General features: G+C 40.1%; 1 protein-coding gene and 1 long non-coding RNA gene across 3 annotated transcripts in view; one reads left to right on the top strand and one right to left on the bottom strand.

Moving 5' to 3' along the window:
- The window catches only part of PCED1B (PC-esterase domain containing 1B), a 167,248-nt gene that overhangs the window by 18,616 nt on the left and 124,583 nt on the right, over positions 1-24,049 (bottom strand). Inside the window, 1 exon segment of the mRNA XM_017975951.4 lies at positions 548-668. The gene's annotated coding sequence lies outside the window, so the exon portion shown is untranslated.
- LOC100894856 (uncharacterized) lies at positions 797-10,155 on the top strand. Of its 2 annotated transcripts, none has more exons than XR_622691.5 (3): positions 797-857; positions 978-1,077; positions 9,878-10,155. It is a non-coding gene; the product is annotated as an uncharacterized LOC100894856 (long non-coding RNA). The 2 variants fall into 2 exon arrangements; XR_008473757.2 differs by having other exon boundaries at positions 1,021-1,077.

The following is a 24,049-nucleotide window of genomic DNA, read 5'->3' on the forward strand; positions in this document are numbered from 1 at the left end:
GAGATGGGGTTTTATCATGTTGCCTTCGCTGGTCTTAAACTCAGACTCAAATAATCCACCTGCCTCAGCCTCCCAAAGTACATAGATACTCACAATTGTGAGCCACTGCACCTGGACTACATACTCTAATTTTCTCCATTTTACACATTTAAAAATTAAGGCTAAAAGATTGAGTAATCTGCCCAAGGTCATCCATTTTATAAAAAGCAGTGCTGTGAGTAAACACTGATGCCAAGCCCCTGTGGTAAACCACAACATACAAGATTTCAGACAACCAATGCCTCACATTTCTTCTCCACTTCACAACTAAGTTGGCTGTTTCCTTTCACTGACCATTTTAATAAATTTACTAATTTATCAGTCACTAATATTTTGTTATTGCCAAACACCATTTGACTCTTTAGTGTTACATGGGGTGGGCTGGAGCAGGCTAGGGTGCTGATTCGTCTCTACAGTAAGAGCCCAAGAAATGACAGTCTCAAGAAAGGCTGGTCAGAAATGCCAACTTAATGTTTCAAATAAAATGGAAAAACTGAAAAGTACTTACTCATTAAAGTAACTGGTGATTTTTAAGCATCCCTCTCGGTTGATTCTAGATCTCGTCCCTAGTTAGCTTTCTTCCTCTCCTGTAGATCATTGTGGCCAGATGGGAGATCTCAGAGCTTGGGCTAGAAGGGAAATAAGTTAGCCTCTGGGTGCTGCTATGCTTGCAAGCCAGTGTCTGGGGAGAAGATGACATTTCCGGTGGCATCTGGGGCAAATGGCAAAAACGAGTCAGCATTTACTTTCTTGCTTTAGGAAGCGGAAGACTAGTGACCAAAGCTTCAAGACTTTGACATGTACGAAAACACGAAATGGTAAGTCAAAACAAAAGACAGCATCTTCCTGGAATTTGGTTTTGGGCTTGTTTTCATTTCACCTTTCTCAGTAATCTGGGTGTAGCTTATTTTGACTCTTCCTTTGATTGAACAATTCAGACCCTCGGCTCTTTTTGTTCTTGCTGGTATGGTGTGTTCACAGCTGAAAAGGTGGTCAGAAGGGGAAAGGAGGAAGTGAGAAGAAAGAAACAAGGAAATGGTAAGAAGAACTCTCCTTTTCTAACTAATATTTAATAGCCGTAATCTTGTGTTCCTGTGCAAAGTGTTACAGTTTACAAACAACTTTTATTTTTATTTGTTTATTTATTTATTTTATTATTATTATTTTTTGAGACAGAGTTTCCCTCTTGTTGCCTAGGGTGGAGGGCAATGCTGTGATCTCGGTTCACAGCAACCTCCGCCTCCTGGGTTCAAGAGATTATCCTGCCTCAGCCTCCCAAGTAGCTAGGATTATAGGTATGTACCACCACACCCAGCTAATTTTGTATTTTTTTTAGTAGAGACGGGGTTTCTTCATGTTGGTCAGGCTGGTCTCAAACTTGCACCCTCAGATGATCCACCTGCCTCCACCTCCCACAGTTCTGAGATTACAGGCGTGAGCCACCGTGCCCAACCAATTTTTGTATTTTTAGTAGAGATGGGATTTCGCCATGTTGGCCAGTCTGATCTCGAATTCCTGATCTCAGGTGATTCACCAGCCTTTGCCTCCCAAAGTGCTGGAATTACAGGCGAGAGCCATTGCACCTGGCCACAACCTGCTTTTAAATCCTTTCACTTCATCTCTCCACTGCGCTCTTGATGGAAGAACAGCCCAGTCCACCCTACAGGAAATCACAGGCCTGAGCCACTGGCTTCAGTAGACACGGTACGTAGCAGAGCAAGACAAGAACTTTCTGATTTCTCTCTTAGTGTTCTACTTGAAACCAGCAGGTAACTCAAGGGGACAGCGTGCTTAAAAGGGAGATGGTCAGCCAGGCACGGTGATTCAAGCCTGTAATCCCAGCACTTTGGAAGGTCAAGCAGGTGGATCACCTGAGGTCAGGAGTTCAAGACTAGCCTGGCCAACATGGTGAAGCCCTGTCTCTACCGAAAATACAGAAACTAGCTGGGTGTGGTGGCAGGTGCCTGTAATCCCAGCTGTTTGCGAGGCTGAGGCAGGAGAATCACTTGAACCCGGCAGGCAAAGGTTGCAGTGAGCGGAGACCGTGCCACTGCACTCCAACCTGGGTGACAAGAGCAAAGACACCACCACCAACAACAAAAAAAGCAGGGTGGCGTGGCAGGGGAGATGGTCCTAACTGATTAGATGTCGGTTTTCTTTTCTCTGGAATAAGATGATTTCAGGGAGGGGAATATAATTTTTCTTACAAGTACCAAGATGAAAAAGAAAAGGAAAAAAATGAATCAGAAAAAAAAAGAGAGAGAGAAAATGAAGTTTTAAAAAGTTTTTCTCAAAACACTGAGCCTTCTATAGGTGATTTTTTGTTTGTTTGTCTTTTGTTTTTTGTTTTTTTTGGTCACCCAGGCTGGAGTGCAGGGGTGCAATCTCGGCTCACTGCAACCTCTGCCTCCCGGGTTCAAGCAATTCTCTGCCTCAGCTTCCCGAGTAGCTGGGATTACAGATGACTGCCACCACACCTGGCTAATATTTTGTATTTTTAGTAGAGATGGGGTTTCACCATCTTGGCCAGTCTGGTCTTGAACTCTTGACCTCGTGATCCGCCTGCCTCAGCCTCCCAAAGTTGTAGGACTAAGCCACCACGCCTGGCCTCTATAGATGTTTTAAACACTTCAGGATAGATTCAATATTTCTCCATCAAATGGTACTGTCGGGGCTCAAAATATACTACCCCAATGCATGCCTACAGAAGATCAGAATATGCCACGCCCAGATACCCCTAATCCCAGCTCCTTGAGAATCGCTTCAATCCAGCAATTGCAGTGAGCAGAGATTGTGCCACTGCACCCCTGCTTGGGTGACAGTGAGACTCCATCTCAAAATAAAAATAAAAAATAAAAAATACGCCACCCCAAAGTATAGTTATTTGGCATATTTCGAGCTGATTATTCTGAGCAACTGCAGACACAGGAGTATCTCTGAAAAGCTGTCCTTTTGTAAAATGTATTTATATTTATAAAAGAAATCTACATTAGTCAAAGTATCTATCAGGAAGTCCTGCTCTCAGACAACTTTTATTACCTGGGAGACTTTTTATTTACATAACAAAACAACCTTTATTTACCACCATCCCATAACTTGTCACTAGCTCTCACAGAAGCCCCAAGTCCCTGTTCCTTCCTATAGCTCAGGATAAGCTTCCATCATCTGGCCTTTCTTTGAGTTTCATGTGTGTGTGCACATAATGAAACATGTTTTTTCCTCTTTTTTTTTTGTTATTTATTTATTTTTAAAAATTTTTTATTATTATATATATTTTTAAAGATGAGGTTTCACCATGTTGGTCAGGCTGGTCTTGAACTCCCGACCTCAGGTGATCCACCAGCCTTGGCCTCCAAAGTGCTTGGATTACAGGCATGAGCCACCACGCCTGGCAGTTTTTTGTTTTTTAAATTAAGATTTAGTCTCATTATGTTGCCCAGGCTGGTCTTGAAGTCCTGGAGTGATCCTCCCACCTCAGCTTCTCAAAGGCATGAGCCACTGAGCTAGGCCAAAAGTGGTTTTTCTTCTGTTAATCTGTTTTGTGTCAATTTAATTTGTAGCCCAGCCAACAAACCTAGAAGGATGGAGGAAGCCGTATTCCTTCCTGCAGTACAGAATAACTAACAAGAGTAACATATTTCCGAATAGTACTGAACTACATGCTCTAAAGGCTTAGTTGTTTTTTTTTTTTAATAGTATGCTACTTATGTAAACTGGATGATAATGTGACATATTGTCTTTCCTTGAAAAATATCATTTTACTTTATATCACTGTCTACTCAGTGTGTGGCTTAAAATTAATTCCATACATTTTTTTTTTTTTTTTTTTTGAGACGGAGTTTCGCTGTTGTTACCCAGGCTGGAGTGCAATGGCGCCATCTTGGCTCACCGCAACCTCCGCCTCCTGGGTTCAGGCAATTCTCCTGCCTCAGCCTCCCGAGTAGCTGGGAGTACAGGCACGCACCACCGTGCCCAGCTGATTTTTTTGTATCTTTTTTAGTAGAGACGGGGTTTCACCATGTTGACCAGGATGGTCTCGATCTCTTGACCTCGTGATCCACCTGCCTCGGCCTCCCAAAGTGCTGGGATTACAAGCTTGAGCCACCGTGCCCAGCAATTCCATACATTATACATTGCTTTCCTCCTCTTGTCTATGGCCATCAATAAAATTATCTTGCATTTTCCCATGAATTTTAATACAGTCATTACCACGAAATTTAATACAGTCAAGGCAGAACCCAACTGATAGCCTTAGTATTTATAATTCAGAGTAGTCTGTTATATAACTTTGAAAATCTGCCATTATTTACTTCTAGCAATTCTATAAATGAATTGCAAATCTTTCAGTTCTGGAGGTTTCAGCTAGTCTGTGCACTGTGAGAATAAAAGAACAACCTCTGTAATCATTCCAAGACCAGAGTACAGAGGAACTGTAATAATGCAAATGATAATCACACTCTTTAAACTTAAAATAAACCTGTTTGAGATCAAGAGATTTTCAACTGGCTTTCTTGCTTCCAAGAACTTATGCTCTGTGTAGACATCTACTATTGCTATTCTAGCAACTAGTGTTATTCTGGCCCCATTTCATGTTTAAAAGCTCAGTGGTTTTTTTATTTTTTACCCACCAAACTTGGCTTTTTCTTAAACAATAATGACAACTTATGCACACACAAGTGTGCATGTTTTACCTTGCAAATGTGCTTTCACACACAGATATCCTTTAATATTAGCAACTCATTAGCAGTTACAGCCACAGAGAAATTTGAACTTTTCTTTATGCAAGCTATTATCATTTTATCTACATTTTCTATTTTAAGGAACACAATTTATTTTTCTAATCTTCTTGGGAATCCTGTAAGTGGGCAAGAAATCAGCCCATTAAATATATACTTATATGTGCATTAATTTCAGCTGACCAGTGTATGCATGTGCTTAAATCTATTGCTGGCTGCCTTAAACAGATTGGACCAAATTTGGCAAATCACAAAACTATGTTTTTTCTTTGCTTGTCTGACTTAAACAGTCTACATATTTTTTATAATTTCTCTTCAAAGCACTCACATTTAGTACTTTGAAGCACATATGAATAATGAATAATTTGTTTCTATTAGGGTAGAAAAATCTTCTCTGATAGCATACTAAGAACTTTGAAATTCTAGATTAAAGCTTCTTGAGTTCAGTTCAGTAACAGAACTAAATTCTGCACTAAGTCAGTACGTGCAAACTTTGTGTTGATGAGCAAGGCAATAGTTGTGGGGATTTGGGATGTTACAGATTGAGAAGAGCCAAATCAGTGATTTCACTATTCAGGATGGATGAAATGAGAAATGTAAATTTATAAAAATTCCCATTCTGTCATGATTTCTTAAACATTTCTACAAACTTAGAATTCTTATGTTTCATGCAAGTTCTGTATTCTGTTCCAGTGCAGCTTAGGGGCTCAGAGCATGGCCTTTGCAGGCAGAAAAGTTGAATTTAGGGTCCCAAATTAAAAACCCACAAGCTATATGACTTTGGGAAAGTTACTCAACCCCTCTGGCCCACTTCCCATTGTGAAGCTTAAACATACAATGTGCTAAGCATTTTATTCCAGGAATTAGTAAACATGCATCCATGCTTTAGTAATGCAAAATAATACTTTAAATGACTAAATACTGACAAGTACCTTGTTTGATGGGCACTGTTCCATTGGCTGGTGTGACACCATCACTGCAGGAACAGACTGCACAAGTGGGAGGAGATGACAGAAATCATCCTTAGGTCAAATTGAAGTTCAGGGAGATTGAGCAACTGTCTGAATCACACAGGTTAACCACTGAGCTTGGACTAAAGACCAGGCTTCCTGGGTCCCAGATTCATAGTTCCAGAGCCATAGTTCATGAATTTTTTTCTCTAAGGTTGCAAACTCTTTTTACAGAGAATAGTTCAATACCCTACAAGAAATGGGTCTTATATTATTTAGCAATATCCCTTACCTCTGAACCATGGGGTTAGCTTTCTAATTCCAATTCTTTCTATTTTTTTTTTTTTTTTGAGACAGAGTCTTGATCTGTCACCTATGCTGGAGTGCAGTGGCACGATCTCAGCTCATGCAACCTCTACCTCCGGGCTCAAGTGATCCTCATACTTAAGTCCCCTGCCAACCTTAGTAGCTGGGACCACAGGTGTGAGCCACCTCGCCCTGCTAATTTTTTGTATTTTTGATAGAGATGGGGTTTCACCATGTTGCCCAGGCTGGCTTCGAACTCCTAGGCTCAAATGATCTGCCCGCCTCAGCCTCTCAAAGTGCTGGGATTACAGGCCTGAGCCACTGTGCTCAGCTATTTTGTTTTTCTTTCTTTCTTTTTTTTTTTTTTTGAGATCGAGTCTCACTCTGTTGACATGCTATTCAGGATGGATGCAATATCGGTTCCTGCAACCTGTCCCCCAGGTTCAAGCAATTCTCCTGCCTCAGACTCCTGAGTAGCTGGGATTACAAGCGTGTGCCACTACACCTGGCTAAGTATTATTATTATCTTTTTCAAGTAGAATTGGGGTTTCACCATGTTGGCCAGGCTGGTCTCGAACTCCTGGCCTCAAGTGATCCACACGCCTCAGCCTCCCAAAATGCTGGGATTAGAGTGTACAAGCCACCACGTGTGGCCATAGGTTGTTTTGTCCAGGAAGATAGAAATAGCTTAATATTTTTAGATGTGTGCTATTCTTCCTTTCTTACTTTATTAGATAAACATTCATCCAGTGCCCCCTCAGTCAGGCACAGTGCTTAGCACCTGAGATTTGAGGTTGAATAGAACGTGGTCTTCTCTGTGTTCTGTAGCTCACAGTGCAGGGAGGGAAAAACACAGAAGCAGATAATTAGAATTCAATGTTGGGAGTGCATTTATGGCTTTATGTTAGAGTATAACTTCTATTACTGAAAAGGGATTTTAAAAATTCTACTGAAAACATGAAAATGACAAAATAGCAGCATGAAAAGTAGCTTCCGGTCATATTCTTTTCTGATGAATATTTGCTTTGTACATATGATTGGCCCACATTGCATTATTTGTTTTATAAATTAATTGTATATCACTATTCAATTTTGTGGTAAAATAGTAGGCTTTTAAGTATTTTTCCCAATTATCACTTAAAAAACTATTGGTACGGGTTACTTTTTTTGACCTTCCTTTTTCTTTTAGAATGTTCTTTTCTTTAACATGGTTTGTTGTTGCTTCTCTGAAATACATTTATTTATTATTATTATTCCTTTTTTTTTTTTTTTTTGAGATGAAGTCTTGCTCTGTTGCCAGGCTGGAGTGCCTCTAATCCTAGTATTTTGGGAGGCTGAGGTGGGTTCATCACCTGAGGTCAGGAGTTCGAGACCAGCCTTGCCAACATGGCGAAACTCTGTCTCTACTAAAAATACAAAAATTAGCTGGGTGTGGTGTGGTGATGTACGCTTGTAGTCCCAGTTACTCGGGAGGCTGAGGCAGGAGAATTGCTTGAACCCAGGAAGTGGAGGTTGTAGTGAGCTGAGATCACGACACTGCATGCACTTCAGCCTGGGCGACAGAGTGAGACTCCATCTCAAAAAAAAAAAAAAAAAAAAAATTAGCTGAGGATGGTGGTACATGCTATACTCAGCTACTCAGGGGACTGAGGTGGGAGGATTACCTGAGCCCAGTAAGTCAACGCTGCAGTGAGCTATGATGGTGCCACTGCACTTCAGCCTGGGAAACCAGGCCCTGTCTCAAAACAAACAAACGAACAAATAAAAAACAAACACCAAAATGGCTAAGTTTACAGCACCAAGTCTATCCCTTAACAGTATGGCTGCTTTGAGTTCAGGCATGTGTCTAAGGATAGCCGGTTCAGAGACCTTGATGCTTGATCACAGAATCAAGACCCTGGGAAAATTTCTTATAGCTCATTTATTTAAAGCTTTATTACAATTGTTTACACTACTCAGGAAAAAAACAAAAACAAAAACCAAAAAACAAGAAACTATGGGTGTTCAGAGAGCCGTGTTAGCCTACAAAATTTGAGAGAGAAACTGTCATTCACAGAGCTTGATTAACCACAGACTTGAATTTCAGGAGGAAGTAAGCTGTGAAAAATCTGTAACCTTTGCCTGTCACATGCTTAGTTTTTTTTTACAAGAAAACTAGAGAAGGAGCTTATTATTCTTTAAATAGAAAAACTTCTAATTAAAAAAACCCTAAAATGTTTTATCTGAATAAGTTCTCTTGGTAGATGTCTTAAGAATGATTGATCGTAGTCAGGGGTTAGGGGCCAGGACCCAGCTCACAAGACTCATGCAAGTTCTTTAAGCTGTGATTGTGTCTGATGAAGAGGAATCATTCTTACATGTTTGTGCAAGGAAGAAATCCTTGTCATTTTCTTTCATTGCTTGGTCCACAGAAGGAAACAGAAAGGAAGAGAGGTTAGTGGGCATACACATTGTCACCCATGCTAAGAGAAAAGGTAGTTGAGAGCTTTGCTTGCCCACATGCTGATCTGCTGAGTCATCCTTGTCCTATTAGGAGAGAGACTTCCTTCCCTCAGTGGGACTGGGAGTGGGCAGCAGCCTCAGGCAGCTGGAAGATGTGCCCCTGGGCCTCAGACAGCTCTGAAGAGGTGGCCCAGAGCTTCCTCTTTCATAGAGCTAATTAGGTTCTTATCTGTGCTACCAGATGAGCCCAGCTGCCAGCTCCTTACTTCATCTCAGCCAATCCAACAGGCTATTCAAACCAACACTGATATTATCATAGCAATTTATTTTATATATTTTGGACAAAGATTTAAACTAATTTAGTCCTCCATCTGTCACCTTCAGACTATAAAGCCCTTTATTTTCTTGGTGCATTGACCATGGGGCTCCATCTAGGTCCTGAAAGGACAGTCCCTCAAGGCCCTGAGCTAGAGACCACAGGGTAACTCTACATGCTGTACTACAAAGATTTTGGTAACATCTGATTGTTTGCTAAAATCCCATTCAAAGCTCCTTCCACCTGGGTAGTGCCAGCCAAGTTGGGCTCAGCTTCATTTGGATGAATATGTCAAATTCCCTGGCCATTTGGATAGCCATTTACCTAAGGCAAGAGCAAACGCTGGCTAAACCATCAACTCACCATTTATGTTGGTGGTGCTGGGATTTGAGAGCACAGAGTGGAAGGCAGAAACAGGGCAGCACCTGTAACTACCATCAGGTTTACTTCCTCATTTCCCTTTTTAACATACAAGGCCCTTAAAGAAGCTACAATTTTTTTTTTTTTGATAGAGCTGGGGTTTCACTATATTTACCAGGCTGGTCTTGAACTCCAGGCCTCAAGTGATCCTCCTGCCTCAGCACCCTAAAGAAAACCTAGGATTTAAAAAATGATCAATTCATATAAAGAGAGACTGAAAAATATGGAAGTGAACCTTTGCCTTGTCCCCAGCAGGCTGAGGAATTACCAAGGAGGGAGGAGGTGGAGCAAAATACACCAAGCCTGATGCCAATCATTGACAATATTATGCTTAGTATTTATTGAGTGCTGACTATGGTTGAAACCACCTTTGCAAAATTATGATTGAGACAGTGAAAGAGATCTAACTTAACTGACTCTATCTTGTTTCTAACCTCCAAGCTGTCCTTGTTCATTCCTGGGCATAGGCTGAATTAACCTTGGGAGAAATTTAGTTTATAGTTTAAAACAAAAATGATAACAGCCTTTTCCCAAAGCAGACCTCCTTCTTGTCTGGGGACTAGATGGCCTTTGTGGGAATAACATAATCGCCAAGATTAGAAATTATGGGATAGGAGTCATGCAGCTGGAGGTTACAAGATTCTGACCCTCCCTAAATTGCTCCTAAGGTCAATGCTTGAGGTATTTTGCAGACCCTGCATGTGATGGATCAACTGACACCAATCCAGATCGATAAACTGGCTCATCTGATCTTGTGGCCCCTACCCTGGAACTGACTCAGTGCAAGAAGACAGCTTCGACTCCTTATGATTTCATCCCTGACCAATCAGCACTCCTGGCTCACTGGCTTCCCCTTACCCCCCAAATTTTCCTTAAAAACTCTTTTCTCCAAATGCTGGTGGAGACTGATTTGAGTAATAATAAACCTCTGGTATCCTGCACAGTCGACTCTGTGTGAATTACTCTTTCTTCATTGCTATTCCCTTATTTTGGTGAAACGGCTCTGTCAAGGCTGCGGGCAAGGTGAACCCCTTGGGTGGTTAAGTGGTCATTGTCCCTTCTTTTGACTTCATTCCTCTCTCTCTCCCTCTCTTCCTCTGGTCCCTTCTCCCTTCTTCCCTCTCTTTATTTCTTTCCTCCTTTTCATAAAAACACTACTGAAACTGTCTTTGCAAATATTATAACTGAGAAAATTATGTCAATGAAAGAAATCTGATCTAACTGACTCCACCTTGCTTGTAACTTCCAACCTGTTACACCATTCCTGGGTATAGGCTGAACTGTATTTACCAGGCTGGTCTTGAACTCCAGGCCTCAAGTGATCATTGCCCCAAAGTTAAGATTCTTTCTTAACTTTGAAAGAAACTTAGTTTATAGTATAACTTTGAAACAAAGATGATAGATAGCCCTTCCCAAAACAAACCTCCTTCCTACCTGAAGACTAGACTGCCTTTGCGGGACTAACATATTAGCTACCAGATTATAAATTATGGTTTAGGACTCATGCAGCTGGAGGCTGCAGGATTCTGAGCCTTTCCAAATTGCTGCTGGGGATAACGTCACTATAATAAAACCTAAGATCAGTGTTGGGAACAATTGGGAATAGTGAGGACTACGGCAAACTGGTGTCACAGAGTGGCACAGTGCACTCTGTTCTAGCAGATTACTTCATGAGGGAATACGGCTTTAAATTGCCAAAATTCCATTTTTTTAAAAAAAAACTGTAAATATAGATTTTTTTGAGCTGTATTCTTATTTTTAAACATTTGCTCAAATAAAAAGATGCTGCATAGGTAAAACCAAACAGTTTTGCAGCTTTGCAACTGTTTTTAAATTTTTTCTTTTTAATTATGTCTAGATGTGAAGGAGTCAAATTCAGGCAAATATCTGGGAATCAGGGACCACACAGAATCAGATCAAACTGGGGCTGTGGGTAGAAGACATGTAAGCAGTGAGGACTGCAGAAGCTGTGAAGGAACCGGAGACAGAAAGTTCTGAAACTATCTTCGTCTTAGGAACAGACTTCTCTTCTAGCTGTAGCAAAAACCAGTAATGGTTTCCCAGGCAACATCCAGTCTGGCATAACCTGGAAGCTCACATGCTTCTGCAATGCAGTATCATCTCTTGATAGGAAAATTTTGACATAATTTTCCAGACTTTTACCAGTCCAAGAAGGGAAGCTTTGAATGTTCTCTTGAGTATCAACTTCCTGTCCTGGCAAATATTAACCCTTCCATTATGTGCAAAGAGTTCTTAATGAATTCTCATTATCTTTGTAGCACATTGGAATCAGTTTCGCAAAGCCTGAATGATAAGTATTCTCTAAGTGCTATTTATATTTTATTTGTGGTGCTTACAATGACTATAGATAATTGTATATTTGTAATCTCAATATACTAAGCAATATGGTACTTGATCTAAACGGCTTTAAATATTTCTTCATAATTAGGCAGAGCTTAATGGCCTGTTTTCAGATAGATGTTCGGGTTTACACATACCAGTTCTCAAAGATGAACTTAAAAATATTGGCTTTCAGGCCTGGTGCGGTGGTTCATGCCTGTAATTCCAGCATTTTGGGAAGTGGAGGCAGGCAGATCACTTGCGCTCAGGCGTTCAAGACCAGCCTGGGCAACATGGTGCGACCCCATCTCTACAAAAATACAAAAAATTAGCTCTGTGTGTTTGCTCACACCTGTAGTCTCAGCTACTCAGGAGTTTGAGGTGGGAAGATCACCTAAAGTTAGGAGGTTGAGGCTGCAGTAAGCCAAGATCGCACCACTGCATTCCAGACTGAATGATACAGTGAAACCTTGTCTCAAAAAAAAAAAAAAAATTCTTCGTTTGTTAAGGAAGAATAATAACAAAATACTGCTGGGCAGTATCAATAACCATACTATCCAAAACTTTTTAAAAACCTTTCAAATAACTTCAAACAAATGTCTATTTTGTTTTTTAGAACACAGAGGAAATAGAATTTCAATGAATAACTGTGTCTTTTAATTCACATCACATAGGTCTCTTACTGTTTAAGTCTCATTATTATTTTTTCCACTGATTCTACAGTGATCTGAATGGACGTGGACTAGCGTTACTGGTCCAGCAGAGCAGTGGAATTTGGTAGGGACACTGTACTAATATCAGCAAGGCATTTGGTGAGGACGTTTGCTGCCAAGTTTTGGAAATTATAGAGCTGCTACAAACATTCAAATGCAATATTTGGGGTGGTCATAAGTTTTCAGCTCATTTGGATAAGTACCAACTCACTTGGGCAAATGGGAGTACAATTGGTGGATTCTATGTTAAGACTATGTTTAGCTTTGTAAGAAGCTGCCAATCTGTCTTTTGAAGTGGCTGTGGCATTTTGCATTCCTACCAGTAACAAATGAGAGTTCTTGTTGCTCTACATCCTCACCAGCATTTAGTGTTGTCAGTGTTCTGATTTTCTAATTATTCTAATGGGGTAGAATAGTATCTCATTGTTTTAGTTTGTAATTCCCTGATGACATATGGTATTGAACATTTTTCATGTGGTTACTTGCCATCTATATGTCTTCTTTTGGTGAGGTGTTTATTCAGAGGTGTTAATTCAGGTCTTTTGCCCATATTTTCACTTGGGTTGTTTGCTTTCATATTGTTAAATATTAACACTTTACATATTTTGGACAGAACTTTTTTTTTTTCTTTTTTTGAGGCAAGTTCTGTCTCTATAGCCCAGGCTGGAGTGTAGTGGTAGAAACTCAGCTCACTGCAACCTTCCAGGGCTCAAGCCATCCTCCCACCTAGGCCTCCTGAGTAGCTGGGACTATAGGTTCACAACACCACGCCTGGCTAATTTTCATTTTCTTTTTTTGTATTGTGGTGATGGGGTTTCACCATGTTGCCCAGGCTGATATTTTGGGTAATACGTCTTCTTCTTTTTTTTTTCTTTTTGTGACGGATTCTCGCTCTGTCATCCAGGCTGGAGCACAGTAGCGCAATCTTGGCTCACTGCAACCTCTGCCTCCTGGGTTCAAGCAATTCTCCTGCCTCAGCCTCCCGAGTAGCTGGAACTACAGGTATCTGCCACCACATCTGGCTAATTTTTGTATTTTTAGTAGAGACAGGGTTTTACCATATTTGCCAGGCTGGTCTTGACCTCCTGACCTTGTGATTTGCCTGCCTCAGCCTCCCAAAGTGCTGGGATTACAGGCTTGAGCCACAGTGCCTGGCCCCAGATAATACTTCTTAATCAGATATATTTGCAAATATTTTCTCCCTGACTGTGGCTTGCCTTTTTATTTTCTCAACAGTATATTTTGCCAAGCCAAAAAGTTCTTAGTTTTATTGAAGTCTCATCTATCAATTTTTTGTTCATGGATTGTGCTTTTGGTGTTGAATCTACAAATTCACCACTAAACACAAGGTCACCTAGGGTTTCTTCTGTTATCTTTCAGAAGTTTTATAGTTTTATATTTTACATTTAAGTCGATGATCCCACTTTGAGTTAATTTTTGTGAAAGGTGCAAAGTCTGTGTTAGATTAATTTTTTTCTTATTTTGCACGTGGATGTCCTGTTGTTCCAGAACCATTTGTTGAAAAGATTAGTCTTTCTCTATTGATTTGCCTTTGCTCCTTGTCAAAGATCAGTTGACTGTATTTATATAAGTTTATTGTTCTCTTTGTCTTTTCCTTCACAAATGCCACACCCTCTTGATCTTTATAGCTTTATAGTAACACTCAGTGCTGAATAGTGTCAGTCTTTCATCCCTGTTCTTTTTCAATATTATGTTGGCTATTCTGGGTCTTTTGTTTTTTCTTATAAACTTTATTTTTTTTTAATTATTTTTATTTTTTAACTTTTTCTCCGGAGAAATTTTCCTATACACTTTAGAATAAAATTATTAATATCCATAAAATAACTCACTGATATTTGAATGCAGATTGTGTTGAATCCATAGATCAAGTTTTCAGGAGGAACCAGTAGCATGAGGAATTTGAGCCTTCCTATCCATGAGCATGAAATAGCTGTTCCATCTATTTAGTGATTTGATTTCTTTCATCACAGTTTTGTAGTTATCCTTATATAGATCCTTAGATTTATACCTAAGTAATTTTTTGGTAAAAATATGAATGGTGTATTTTTGATTTCAAATTCCAGTTGTTCATTGCTGATATATAGGAAAGAAATTACATTTGTATACTAACTTTGTGTCATGAGACATTGCTATAATTACTTACTATAATAGTTCCAAGATAGTTTTTTGCTGTTGATTCTTTGGGCCTTCCTTTCTTCCTTCCTCCCTTCCCTTCTTCTTCCCTCCTTCCTCCCTCCCTCCCTTTCTTCCTTCCTTTTGACAATTTCACTCTTCTTGCCCAGGCTGGAATGCAAAGTCACAGTCTCAGCTCACTGCTACCTCCACCTCCCAGGTTCAAGAGATTCTCCTGTCTCAGCTTCCCCAGTAGCTGGGAATACAGGCATGCGCCACCATATCTGGCTAATTTTTGTATTTTTAGCAGAGACAGGGTTTCAGCATGTTGGCCAGGCTGGTCTTGAACTCCTGACCTCAAGTGGTACACCTGCCTCGGCCTTCCAAAGTGTTGGGATTACAGGCGTGAGCCACCTTGCCCAGCCTCTTTGGAATTTTCTACGTAATCACGTCATCTATGAACAAAGTTTTCCTTCTCAATCTGTTTACCTTTCTTCTTCTCCTTCTCTTCCTCCTCCTCTTTTTTCTTTTCTTTCTTCTTCTCCTTCTCCTTTTTTTTTGCCTTATTGCATTAGTGAGGACTTCCAGTACAATGTTGAATAGCAGTAGCGAGACAGAGAGGACTCCCTTGCCTTGTTCTTGATCTTAGGGAGAAAGAATCTAGTTTCCTAACAGTAAGCATGATGTTAGGTTAGTTATTTTGCATTTATCCTTTATGAAGTTGTGATCCAGTTCCCCTCTACTCCTAGTTTGTTGAGGTTTTTTTCTCTAAAATATGAATGAGTGCTGACTTTTGTCAACTGCTTTTCTGCATCTGTTGATATAAGCATATACAATTTTCTTCTTTAGCCTGTTGATATGATAAATTACATTAATTGATCTTTCAAATCAATTGAACCACCCTATATACCTGAAATAAAATGCTTTTGGTCATGGTGCATAATTCTTCTTATACATTGTCAGATTTCATTTGTTAATATTTTGTTGAAAATTTCTGGATTTATGTTTGTGAAAGATATGAGTCTGTAGTTTTCCTTTCTTTGTTTTTTGAGACAGACTTTCACTCTGTCACTAGTCTGGAGTGCAGTGGTGCGATTTTGGCTCACTGACTGCAACCTCCATCTCCTGGGTTCAAGCGATTTTCCTGCCTCAGCTTCCCAAGTAGCTGGGATTACAGGTGCATGCCACCACCTCCAGCTAATTTTTGTATTTTTTAGTAGAGACGGGGTTTCACCATGTTGGCCAGGCTGGTCTTGAACTCCTGACCTTTTGATCCACCTGCCTCCACCTCCCAAACTGCTGGAATTACAAGAGTGAGCCACTGCACCCAGCATTTTCCTTTCTTTTAATGTCTTTCTCTGGTTTTGGTATCAGATTAATGCTGGTCTCATAGAATGTGTTCAGAAGTGCTCCCTTCACTTCTATTTTCTGGAAGAAATTGTACAGAATTGGTATCATTTTTTCCTTAAATGTTCAGTAGAATTCACAGGCAAACCCATCTGGGCCTGGTACTTTCTGTTCTGGATGGTTATTAATTACTGATTAAATTTCTTTACTATATATTGGCTAATTCAGATTATCGATTTCTCTTTGCATGGGTTTCAATAGATTGTGTCTTTCAAGGAAATGGTCTATTTTCATATAAGTGATCTTATTTGTGAAGATAGAGTTGTGACTAATATTCCTTTAATATTTTTTAATGTCCATGGAGTCAGTAATAATGGCCCCTTTTTCATTTCTGATATTAGTAATTTATGTCTTCTCCTTTTTTATTCTTTCTTTTTTTTAAAGACGGGGTTTCACCATGTTGGTCAGGCTGGTCTTGAACTCTCGACCTCAGGTGATCTGCCCGCCTTGGCCTCTAAAGTGCTTGGATTACAGGAGTGAGCCACCATGGCCTTCTTTCTTTTTTTATATATATATTTTTTTAGTAGAGATGGGATTTCACCACGGCCAGGTGGGTCTTGATCTCCTGACCTCATGATCTGCCTGCTTCGGCTTCCCAAAGTGTTGGGGTTACAGGTGTGAGCCACTGCACCTGGCTGTCTTCTCCTTTTTTTGGTATACAATTGTATTTTAATATACAACATTTTTTTTGAGATGGAGTTTCGCTCTTGTTGCCCAGGGTGGCATGTAGTGGCATAATCTTGACTCACTGCAACCTCCATCTCCCGAGTTCAAGTGATTCTCCTGCCTTGGCCTCCTGGGTAGCTGAGATTACAGGTGTCTGTCACCACACCCGGCTAAATGTTTTGTATTTTTAGTAGAGACGGGCTTTCGCTATGTTGGCCAGGCTTGTCTCGAACTCCTGACCTCAGGTGATCCACCCGCCTCTACCTCCCAGTGCTGGGATTACAGGCATGAGCCACCGTGCCCAGCAATATGAACATGTTTTCCAAGTGAGGGCAGATAAGTTTTTATATCTTTTTTTTTTTGAGATGGAGTCTTACTTTAACACCAAAGTTAGAGAACAGTGTGTGACTTTGACTCACTGCAACCTCTGCCTTCCAAGTTCAATTGATTCTCCCACCTCAGCCTCCCATGTAGCTGGGATTACAGGTGTCTGCCATCACGTCTGGCTAATTTTTGTATTTTTAGTAGAGACAGGGTTTCACCATGTTGGCCAGGCTGGTCTATCATCTGTTTTTTTTTTTTTGAGAACGAGTTTCGCTCTTGTTAGCCAGACTGAGAGCAATGGTGCAATCTTGGCTCACTGTAACCCCCTCCTGGGTTCAGGCAATTCTTCTGCTTCAGCCTCCCGAGTATGGGATTACAGGCACGCGCCACCATGCCCAGCTAATTTTTTGTATTTTTAGTAGAGACGGGGTTTCACCTTGTTGACCAGGATAGGATGGTCTCGATCTCTTGACCTCGTGATCCATCTGCCTCGGCCTCCCAAAGTGCTGGGATTACAGGCTTGAGCCACCACACCCGGCCCTGGTTTTTTTTTTTTTTTTTTTTATAAACTGCCAATTTATGTACTTTGCCTACTTTTCTGTTTTACCTAAGGTTTATTACATATTAAGTGTATTAACCTTTTGGCCTGCCATCCATGCTGCAAATGCCTTTATTTCAGCTTATCATTTTCCTGTTCATTTTATGTGCATATATTTTCATACATAAACATTAGATGAAGTGTTTTAGTGTTTTTAAGTTGTTTCTTCCTTTGCTATTGTGCTAAACAATACCTACTACTTACTGATAATTTACTGGGTGTCAGGCAATATATATGATAGTGATTTACATGTATTATTTAAGTTAAGCTCAAACAGTCCTTGAGTTAGGTACTATTATATCCATTTTATGGATCAGAAAACTAGGGTGCAAATAGGTTGAATATCTTGTTTCTGGTAGGCACATCTAGTAAGTGGCAGAGCCAGCATTTAAAGCTAGTCGCTCTAATGCCAGACACTTAGCTACTAAGTTCTACTGCCTCCTAGCAAAGCACTCTCAGTTGAAGATGTTATTATTTACCTACTTTTTTATGGTTACATATTATTAGAAAGTTACACACTTAAACATTCTACTTTGAAAATGTCAGTATATTCAAATTTCATAATATGGAGTTACATGTAATAGTCTTTGCAAAATTAAAATAATTCATTTATTTTAGAACTGAAATGAATACATCACCCAGTTTGACTGATCTTTGGAAAACTGGACTAATAGAATATTGGAAGGTGTGGGAAGAATTGTAATAGAGAAAAGAAAACTAAGCAGTTCTTTTTTTTTTTTTTTGCCAATCAGTTTGAGCTTATAAGGTTGCTTAGGTTAGCCTTGAACTCATGACCTCGCCTTCGCAAGTGCCATGACCTCCGGTGGGAGCCACTTTGGACCCCCCTAAGCAGTTTTTAAAAAATGCAATTATTAAGTTCAAGGAAAAAGCAAATGATTAATAAAACATAACCATAATGTACTATAACATTAAGTTCTGACTGCTATCTGGAGTTACAATAAAATGAATATTTAACTACACATAAAAAGTGAATAGAGGATGAGGAAATGAAGAATAAAAAAAGTGGAAACAGACAACTCTGGTAGACTCAGGTATAATTTTCTTAGATCTTCTTGACTCACCTCAAGATCTGATATTAAACTCTACTGGGGCTGCTGTGAGCAATCTTCTTGTTTCTGGTCCTTACTGCTGCATGGTACTTATAGGGCCTATATCTTCCTTAAATACAATACCCATCCCTTCTCTACTCTACTATCGTGGGGTTTTTTTTTTTTGGTAGTTGCTGCTTCTAAGTGAATTTAGAAAGATAATCAGAAGAAGGAGGGAGGGTAGAAGGAAAATGAATAAATTTACAGCCACCAACTATTAGATGGATTTGGATTGTACATATAATTAATACAGAGAGAAATTGTTTCATTTTCTCATGATCCTCATTTTCTCCCTTGAGACATATCTGTCACTTTTAGAAATATATATATATATATATATATATATATATTTTTTTTTTTTTTTTTTTTTTTTTTTTGAGATGGAGTTTTGCTCTTGTTACCCAGGCTGGAGTGCAATGGCGTGATCTCGGCTCACTGCAACCTCCACCTCCTGGGTTCAGGCAATTCTCCTGCCTCAGCCTCCTGAGTAGCTGGGATTACAGGCACGTGCCACCATGCCCAGCTAATTTTTTGTATTTTTAGTAGAGACGGGGTTTCACCGTGTTGACCAGGATGGTTTCAATCTCTTGACCTCGTGACCCACCCGCCTTGGCCTCCCAAAGTACTGGGATTACAGGTGTGAGCCACCGCGCCCGGCCATTTTTAGAAATATTTCTAAAGATGAATCCCAAAAGACTAAAACAGAATTTTCTTTCCCCCTCATACAAGAGAACATTTCTTCATTTAACAAGTTAAATATATAATACTAATAAATAATTCACAATACTAAAAATGAATATAATAAATTCAAAGAAGAGGAATTATGAAACAGGGTAAGCAGCCAGTGTTGTTTATGAACACAATTTTATTTACTACCTAATTTAGCCACATTGCACCTTCTCTTCCTCATTAAAACCCTGGCCACATATTGCTGCTTCTCCCATCTAAGATCTGTTCTTTAAATAGCACATGGAACTCCTACCAGTGTGACCTTTCTTCTTGGCAGGTCATCTGAGAATATTAACTGGAGTACTTTGTCCCATAGTTCCCAGAAGAGCCGGAGATCTCAACATTTTGAGAAGCTTCACTACTGAAAATCTAAGCAGTTTGCCAAGACTGATTTTCTTTACACTAAGGAAATTTCTCTTGTGTTTGGGATGAGTAGCTATCAAAGGGACATTTACAGCTCTAAATTAGTTCCAGTACCTGTAAAGAGAGCCATCCCTGAGATGAGGCAGGCAGTGGGGAGACACATGTGTTTCAGAAGCATGGAAGGAAGTTATCTCTAAGAATCTGGCTACAAAGGGCAAGCAGCCAATCCTGCAGGGAGGTCTCAATACAGTATGACCAAGGGCCCCACAGGTGGCAGTGCACAGCAAGAGCACGTGATATTTATTCAAAGTCAAGGGAGGTAAGCAGGAAACCAGAATACAGCTTAGGGCAAGAGCAAGGCAGGGCCCCAGCTCCAGAGAGATTGAACAATGAAATGGCTTTAAAACAACAACAACAACCTGCAGTTATCAAAACTGGGGTGAAAATGGCAGACATCCTAAAATAAACTGGTGAAAAGCAATCTTAAAACAGATGAACAGCAAGTGAGCTAGAATCTTGGAGACTAATTGGTTGCCTTAAATGACCTCCAGGACTGGAGCAATGTTGCTGATCCTCATACTGAAATTTATGTCATGGGGAGAAAATATAATTCTAACTTCCTAGAGAACCATGACTGAAGCTACTTAAGGCTGAGTGGGCAGAAGTATATCTTTGTATCTAGGGAAAACTGTAAGACATGCTTGTAGCTTATAAAAGTCATCCATAATTTTTAACCTTTTGTTTTGGGGGTCAGCCAAAATCCTATATCCTAACTATTGTTGTAATCCAGGTGAGTGAAGGCAGTAATCTGAATTACTATGGGGATTGAGGGTTGGGGAGAAGGTGATGGGCTGAAACAATGATTGGAGTAGGAAGAGAAAAGGAGGCAGGAATTGTGAGCAGGGAACTATTACAGAGAATGATTCTCTGGTTTCTGCATTGGCTTGAACGAGGAGTGATGCTTGTAGGGAGTGGGGGTGGTCCGATGCCTAGATGTAAAATCCGGTTTCACTTTGTACTTCCTGTGTGATTGTGAGTCAATTACTTAACCTTTTCAAGGATACAACAAATTTTAGAGTTCATACTTTGGTACATATGAGAGTCTACTAACTGTTAAGCCCCAGGGTGAGTCCTAAGAGTAATAAGACAATTAAAATACAGCTTTTGAATTCATTGTTTGCAGTCAGCCCGGAGAGACCTGCAAAAACAATTAGCAAGATACAATGGGAGAAGCACTAAAATATCTGTGTGCATGAAGCATTCAGTGAACCCAGAATAAGGCACTTTGCTTGCAAATGTAGGGATAACGAAAGTCTCATGTAGATGCGAGGAAAAGAGGAATGGATGTTGGAGCTAGGCTTGAATGAATAGTTTCACCAAAATGCGTTTTCCCTGTGATCTTAGACAAATTAATCTCTCTGAGCCTTAGTTTCCTCAGTTGGGGTTAATGATAGTACTTGTCCCAAGGAATGATGGTTAAATGAAATAATGCATGAAAAATGCTCAGCACAGTTTCTGTTACACAGCAAGAATTCCGTGAGCGTTTGCTGTTTTTATTACCATTATTACCTTGGAAAGCCCTGGGAATCAGTTAGCTCTGATCGACTCAATGACGTATCAAAGTCACAGCTAGTTAGTAGCAGAGGATCGAGGCTTCCAATTTTATGCTCTAAAATGAAAGGATAGTTCTGGCCTCATCCAGTTCCACTTTTTCCACTGAATATTAAATTGGATTCTTTTCCGTAAAGTGGGCCTTCCAAGTGACCTTTCCCAAAGGAAAGTTTTGTTTCTTTGCTTGTTTGAGACGGAGTCTCTCTCTCTCTGACACCAGGCTGAAGTGCAGTGGCACAGTCTCGCTAACTGCAACCACCGCCTGTGGGTTCAAATGATTGATTCTCCTGCCTCAGCTTCCCTAGTAGCTGGGACTACAAGTGCGCACCACCACGTCTGGCTAATTTTTTTGTATTTTTAGTAGAGACGGGGTTTCACCATGTTGGCCAGGATGGTCTCTATCTCTTGGCCTCGTGATCCACCCGCCTTGGCCTCCCAAAGTCCTGGGATTACAGACCTGAGCCACGGCACCCAGCCAGGAAGGTTTTTAATGAAATCATTTACTATTTGAATGAGCTGATATCCAAAAGGAGCACCCATTTGGATAGAGCTGATCAGTCTACATTATACAATTTCACTTTGCTTACTGGGCATCTTCATTTTTTTCCAGCTACATGTTTCTCTGATTTCATCCTCCTAAACTCCCTGTTCTCTGCAGCCTATTTAATTGACTTTTATATCAAAGGAAAGTGAAAGCAAAAATAGGTTTTACTTGTAATCAACATGGATTTACTGCCTGTTGTGGTTTAGAAGCTCTTTGCTGGCACTTTGGAAAGAGGTGAAAATACAAAGCATAGCCTCCACTTTTGAAAAAGTTAAAGCAAACAAGATCCATATGAAATGAGAAAACAGTAATTCTAGAACAATGTATAGATATTCTACAGTGATATGGGGTGGACTGGATACATTTATACAAAGGAGGCAAATTAAATTGGTGTTCTATTTCAAAAATGGAGCCTATGCTTTGTTGATGCTGGGGTATAGAAATAAGAAGAAACTTACAGATTTTAAACAAAAATTGTGGTTTCTGAGGAATTAAATGCATGGAGTTGTAAAGCTGGCAGAAGATAAAGGGCTGAAAAAAGTCTGGGAACAGACAGCTCAGGGAGTTAGGGTCAGTGGTATCCCCTTGTAAAAATTGCTTCAATTCAATCTCATGTGTAAATGGGCATACTCATAGCAGCTCTATGTGTCTGTTGGGAAAGTGATGTAACCAAGACTATCTTATAAAAATTATAAGATGTTTGTTTTACTTCTTCCTCTTTGTCTTTTTCTTCCTCCATGCATGCTTGCTTGCACATAGTCATTTTGGTAGAGGGTAGTCATTAATAATTGATTAATTTTACAACCTAACTCCCAGGGGCTGCCTGCAAGATTAATTAACATGTTTTTCTTTTAAAGAACAATGATCCTTAGGTCATGCGCATCTCCTTGATGGCATCCGGAAGTTTGATTGGCTGAGGAACACAGGTAGCTTTAATTATCAGAGAATCTCACCTCCCAGATAATCTACCTTACTCATAAAAGCCTCCAGTTATGTTCAAAGACAGGTTAGATTTGAGAGGTGCCTCTCACACTCTTCATGCTGTAGCCAAATTGAATACCTTTTCTGTGCTTTTATGCACTGATGTGTCAGTGTTTGGCTTACTGGCATCAGGTACTCAACCTAAATTTTGAGGTTCTGTAACAGTATGAGATAACATGCAGAGGGCACCAAGTGTGCCATGTCTGCCACACAGAAAGTAGTAAGCATGAGTTAATATGACTGTTGTTGTTTGAAAGGATCAAGATTCTGTGTGAATGAATCACAGGTATCCCAGACAGAGGATTTGTGTAGCTGCTATAAAGAGGGTTTCCTACTGAAACTGATATAGGCATAAAGAACCTTGTGTTTCCTGTACAAACGGAATTTAGAGAAACCACTTCATTCTTAGCCTGCACGGAGCTGGAGGAAGACAAGCTTCGAAGAGGTGACCAGAGCAAATGCATGAGAGCCAAAGGCTGGAGACCAGGGCAAGGAGGAAGTGGGTCAGCACAGATGGAACTTGAGCGAGTTCTGTATCTATTTTGGAAACTGAAGCTCAGAAACTGGGGCCACAGTGGGGCAAGCTTCCACTTGCTCTTTTTTATGAACCAACCAGCATCATGGAAAGAACGGGGTGGGACAGACTGAAAAATGACTGAATTTTATGCATTTTTGGTTTTTGGATGATATTCCAATTCAGGATTACAAAAACTAATGCATGTGAAAGCATTTCCTAAATAACAAAACACTATGCAAATAGAGTATTATCATTGTTCTGTGCAGAATTTATATCTAGAGATTCCCTTGAGTGATACTGAACTAGTTTGTGCACTTCAAGCTGGTGTCTAAGCACAGTGCATAGAGGAGGGTCTGTGTATCTGAGAATGGCTAAGGGAAGAGCCAAGCAGGGCTGGAGGAGCTGACCCAAGAGGCAGCTCTTTTGTGGATCCCAAGCCTGGAGCAGCAGAAGTTATGCTGAGAGTTTGCCAAACATCCCCAGAGTCTTCTGTTCGGAAGTTTGAAGGATATGCATTTTGTAATAGGGTTAGATGAAGTGAAAATACCAACCTGGAGATAAACAAAAGTTGTGCTTTAAGAGTTTGGCTCCTAGTCCATGTTTATTAATTGTTTGCTGAAATGCAGACAAGTGTGAGATGGTAATACAACACTAAAACGTACTAATAAGTTCATGGTGCTATGCTGAAAGTGCGAATAAAGTCTTGCAAGTAAGTCCACATTGTTTTGGATTTGATCTTAGTGCCAGCAGAAAGCCACTAATATAAGCCTTGAATGGTGTTCAAGGGTCTTGTAAACTACTGAAA

Source organism: Callithrix jacchus, chromosome 9 (genome assembly GCF_049354715.1).
Source record: "Callithrix jacchus isolate 240 chromosome 9, calJac240_pri, whole genome shotgun sequence".
Classification (NCBI taxonomy): Eukaryota; Metazoa; Chordata; class Mammalia; order Primates; family Cebidae; genus Callithrix; species Callithrix jacchus.